The sequence below is a fragment of the Piliocolobus tephrosceles genome, chromosome 8 (assembly GCF_002776525.5).
Source record: "Piliocolobus tephrosceles isolate RC106 chromosome 8, ASM277652v3, whole genome shotgun sequence".
Lineage (NCBI taxonomy): Eukaryota > Metazoa > Chordata > Mammalia > Primates > Cercopithecidae > Piliocolobus > Piliocolobus tephrosceles.
Window position 1 is genome coordinate 28,649,854 of NC_045441.1, and position 6,000 is coordinate 28,655,853.

Here is a 6,000-nt window from a genome sequence, read left to right on the forward strand (position 1 = left end):
AAAGGAACCATTTTAATGTTATGAATCTCCTCTGGTTATTTATTTGGTTCCATCCTGTAGGTTAAAAACGTTTTCATTCAGCCACGATGGTTCACTCCTGTAATCCCAGCCCTTTGGGAAGCCAAAACATGAGGATCGCTTGATCCTAGGAGTCTGAGACAAGCCTGGTCAACATGGGAAAACCCCATCTAGACTAAAAATACAAAAATCAGCCAGGCATAGTGGTGTGCACCTGTAATCCCAGCTATTTGAACCTGGGAGGTGGAGGTTGCAGTGAGCTGAGATTATGCCACTGCACTCCAGCCTGGGCGACAGAGCAAGGCTCTGTTTCCAAAAAAAAAAAAAAGTGTTTTCATTACTATTCTAAATATTTAGTGGCTACAATGTGACTACTTGATCTGGGTTGTTTAGGATAGTATGTTTCTATTTCCATGTGGTTGGGTATATTTTATTTTTTAGTTTTTGTTAACAGTTTGTAGTTCTAATACACAGAGTTAGTGTATGTAGTCTGCTTCTGGAAATTTATTCAGTATTTCTTTTTAGCCTGCTAAGCAGACATTCTGTAACTATTTCCCCGGTGCTAGGAAGGATGTGTTCTTCAGTGCAATTTGTTATCTATCCATTTAATCAATATTAATAATTAAACACTGGTGGATTCTCTATATGCTTATTTCTCTCAAGTAGTGAGAAATGGAAAATAAAGCCGATACTGCTGTTATGTATTTTTTTCCTTTTTATTCAGTGCTTTGTATATTTGAATCCCTTTTGCTTTTTGTATGCAGTGCTATACTCAGCACATAAAGGCTCATAACTACTTAATTTTTGTCCCATTTATTTACATTTTTTAACATTTTGAATTCTACATTCAGTTTTAGCATTACCACAATTAGATGGTCTTCTTTTAATTTTATGCTCGTCTGCTTTTTTTTTCTTCTTAGTGTTAATTGTTTTGTTTTTAATCTTTTCTGAAAAGAATTCTTTTGGTTTTATTTTGAGACAGGGACTCACTCATCACCTGGGTGGAGTGCAGTGGCGTGATCTTGGGTGATCCTCTCACCTCAGCCTCCCAAGTAGCTGGGACTACAGGTGCATCCCACCTTGCCCGTCTAATTTTTTTTTTTATGTATGTATTTTTAGTCGAAATGGGGTTTTACCATGTTGCCCAGGCTGGTCTCAAATTCCTGGGCTCAAGCAGTCCACCCACCTTGGCCTCCAAAAATGTTAGCATTACAGGCATGAGCCAACGCCCCCAGCCAAGAATTTTAAAATTTGAATTTGGGGGCCTTCTCTTAATTTGTAAGGTGTACATACTATTTTCTCTACAGCTTTAAATATGTCAAAGACATACTTAAAACAATTTCTTGAATGAGTAACTTCAGGAATAAAAGTTACCATCGACTGCCTCCTATATAAAATGAAATTTGCACATTTTCACTTTATTCTAAGCCTCTACTTCTTCCTCTTTTATTTTGTAGCAAGAGTCATGATTTTAGACTCATTTAAAAAATGATGTTTTAGGCCAGACATAGTGGCTCACCCTATAATCCTAGCACTTTGGGATGCCGAGGCTGGCGGATCACTTGAGGTCAGGAGTTCGAGACCAGCCTGACCAACAGGTTGAAACCCCATCTCTACAAAACGTACAAAAAATTAGCTGGGCATGGTGGTGGTGTCTGTAGTCCCAGTTACTGTGGAGACTGAGGCAGAAGAATCGCTTGAACCTGGGAGGTGGAGGTTGCAGTGAGCTGAGATCACGCCACTGCACTCCAGCCTGGGTGACAGAATGAGACTCTGTCTCAAAAAAAAAAAAAAAAAGGTGATGTTTTTGTTCTCTTATTTAACTATTGTAATTATTTCTAAAATGTAATCCAGCAAACATACTTGGGGTAGAATGTTAGACACATTTATTTTAAGATGAGGAATAGACAAGGATGTCCATTATTAGTTACTCTTCAGGTAGTCTGCAGTTTTGAGGGATGGAGGAAAGTAGAGAAGGGTTTGTAAAGGCATAATTTTATCTGTCTATCTATCTATCTATCTATCTATCTATCTATCTATCTATCTATCTATCTATCTATCTATCTAAGACAGGGTCTTGCTCTGTCACCCAGGCTGGAGTGCAGTGGTGCGATCATAGCTCACTGCAGCCTTGAAATCCTGGGCTCAAGTCATCCTACCGCCTCAGTCTCCCAAACAGCTGGGACTTATAGGCACGTCACTATGCCCGGCTAATTTTTAATTTTATTCTTAGAGACAGAGTCTCTCTATACTGCCCAGGCTGGTCTCAAATTCCTGGCTTCAAGTGATCCTCCCACTTTGGGAGGCCAAAATGGGAGGCTTACAGGTGTGAGCAACTGTACCTGGCCAGAAAAAGTTATTAATGTTAGACTTACGTGATTGTCTATGTAAAGCACACAAGATAAACTATTATTAGCATTGATAGATTTGCGTGAATTGCTAGTAACATTTACAGTAGTCTCGCCTTATCTGTGGGTACGTGATCCAAGACTCACCACTCAGTGCCTGAAACTGCAAATAGTACCAAACCCTGCATAATACTATGCTTTTTAAATCTGATAACTGAGACAGCTACAAGTGACTAATGGGCAGGTAGTATCTACAGCAGGCAGAGCCAGGATGGTGTGAGATTTTATCATGCTACTCAGAACTGCTCACAAGTTAAAACTCATGAATTGTTTCTGGAATTTTCCATTTAATATTTTCAGACTGCAGTTGACCTCTGATAACTGAGGTAAGCAAAACTATGGATAAAGGGGAACTACTGTGTGTAGAAGAAGAGGCCATGAATAGCTAAGGTAATTTCGAAGAACAAGATTTTGGATTTGTTCTACCAGATATAAAGATTCCTGGGGCAAATGATTATCTACAAGAAGAAATAGGAAGAGGCAGATTTTGAAAAAAAAAAAAACCACATTTTCATAGATCTGAATGGGAAAATTTTAAAATACTGAGAAAGAACAAATACACTTTGACTAGCAACTCCACTTCTGGACATGTATATATTTAGCTTATTTCTGTCTGTATAATTTTATATATAATTATAAAGTGAAAAAAGGTAAATATGTTAAATATTCATTTGTAGGAGAACAGTTATATGGATAAAAGTATAGAATGACTCCATTGTATTAAATAAGTATGTCTACATAGTGCATAGAAGGAGTATTTGAAAACTGAAACCAATCTTGGGTTATAATATTGCAGATTGTTTTAAAAAGAGACTTGGGAGCCAAGAACAAATCCTGGTTTTATTATTTATTAATCTGTATAGCCATAGACAAGCTATTAAAACTCCCTTATTTCTCAGTTTTTTCATTCATGAAGTGGGTACAGTACCTAAAGGTTTGTGTTGAGGATTAAGTAACTGAATTGTGGCCTTGTACATACTTCAGAGCTCCCTGAATGTTTGCTGTTGTGACTGACAGAGGAACTGGGTGGGAGTGGGGAAGGGGGAATTTTGCTGCTGCTTTGATGCTTATTTTTTATCTTAATTAAGAAAAACGTATTTGTAATAAAATATATATTTTTTTAAAGTAGGAATTTATGGGTTCCAGTCAACAAAGCAACAATATTCACTCTTGAGGCTTTCCTTCAGGTTTTGAACTATTTTCTATCTAGTTCCACCTTAAATATCTGACAGAAAAAGATGAATGAAGAACTGTCTAAAGTGTATGTAATCCATGGCTCATGCCTGTAATCCCAGCACTTTCGGAGGCTGAGGTGGGTGGATCAGTTAAGGCCAGGAGTTCAACACCAGCCTGTCCAACATGGCAAAACCCTATCTCTACTAAAAATACAAAAATTAGCTGGGCATGATGGTGCGCACCTATAGTCCTAGCTACTCGGGAGACTGAGGCACGAGAATCACTTGAACCCAGGAGGCAGAGGTTGCAGTAAACCGAGGTCAGCCGAGATCACACCACTGCACTCCAGCCTGGGTGACAGAGTGAGACTCCATTTCAACAACAACAAAAAACAGTATATGTAATCCATTTATTCCTTGTCATGTAAACACTGGAACTTACTCTCTTCAATTTCACATGATTTATTTCTCTGCTGTCTATTGGAAGAGATAAGAATAAGTAAATTCTATGATTGCTAGGAGGAAATGGTATAAATAAGATATCCTAGCATAGGAACCATTCACTTTGAAAATTTAGATCTCCAATAAGCGCTCAAATCAGCTCTCAGGCCACACTTGAACTCAAAATGTTCAGTCTTGAATAAGCATCAAAATCTTAAGTTTATTTTCCATGTAATTTTTAAATTGTAATATGTTTACATTAAAGTTAAATTAAGTACATTTAATGGATTTTTATATTAACACCTACATAATGACCCAGGTCGAGATGGAGAAAATCTGTGTTACTCCAGGTCATGTTCTTCTCAATCAGTACCCCTAGAAGGAATTACTATTCTAACAATCAATTAGTTTTGCCTGTTCTTAAGCTTAATTTGTTCCAGTAAATCTGATAAGTTAGATGATATAGGAAAATACAGCTTAAAACTGACAGAAGAAATCCCAAAATCTTATATCTATTAATGAGAATGACTCTGTAATTGAAAATCTTTCCACCAAAAAAAAATATAATTGCAGCCTCAGAATGCTTTTCTGATGAATTCTTCTGAAAAAAATAATTTTTTATACACCCTGAGATTAGAGATAGAAGGAACATGTTCCAACTGGTTTTCTGAGTTTAGTGCAACTCTTAACACCAAAACCTGACATGGAACTTTACAAAAATGTTACAAGTCAATATTTCTCTTGAACATCCTTAAAAAAAAGTTGGAAAATCCAGAGGTTTTTTGTTGTTGTTGTTGTTTTTGAGACGGAGTCTCACTCTTGTCACCCAGGTTGTAGTGCAGTGGCGCGATCTAGGCTCACTGCAACCTCCACCTCCTGGGGTTCAAGAGATTCTCCTGCCTCAGCCTCCCGAGTAGTTAGGATTACAGGTGTGCACCACCACGCCCAGCTAATTTTTGTACTTTTAGTAGACATGGGGTTTCCCCATGTTGGCCAGGCTGGTCTCAAGTTCCTGACCTCAAGTGATCCACCCGCCTTGGCCTCCCAAAGTGCTGGGATTACAGGTGTGAGCCACTGTGCCTGGCCAAGAGATTTTGTTTGTTTGTTTGTTTGAGACACAGTCTCGCTCTGATGTGCAGTGGTGCAATCTCGGCTCACTGCAACCTCCACCTCCCTGGTTCAAGTGATTCTTCTGCCTCAGCCTCCCTAGTAGCTGGGGTTACAGGCACATGCCACAATGCCCAGCTAATGTTTTTTGTATTTTTAGTAGAGACGAGGTTTCACCATGTTGGCCAGGCTAGTTTCTAACTCCTGACCTCAGGTGATCCACCCGCCTTGGCCTCCCAAAGTGCTAGGATTACAGGCCTGAGTCACCATGCCCAGCGAAAATTTTTTTTTTCTTTTTAAAGGATGATATATCAGGACCACATGGGATTTATTCAGGAATGCAAGGTTGGGTAAACATTCAGAAATCAATGTAATTTACCACTTTCACTGAATAAGGGAGAAAAATCATGTGATAATCTCAAATTCAGAAACTGTAAAAGTAAACACCCACTTATGATAAAAACTCTCAGCAGACTAGAAATACAAGGAACATAGATGATCTGATAGAAGATGTCTATAAAAATCCTATAGTTAACATACCTGAAGAGGAAATACTGAGCACTCTCTCCCTTAGGTCCAGAACAAGAGAAGGATATTTACTATCACTGTTTCTTGTCAATATTTTACTAAAGGTTTGAGCCATAAGGTAAGGAGAAAAAAATATATAAAGATTGTAGGCTCAGCACAGTGGCTTACACCTGTAATCTCAGCACTTTGGGAGGCCGAGGTGTGATGATTGCTTGAGCCCAGGAATTTGATCGAGGCTGCAGTGAACTATCATTGCATCACTGCAGCCTGGGTGACCCGGCGAGACCCTGTCTCTCAAAAAAGAAGTAATTGGAAAGGAAGAA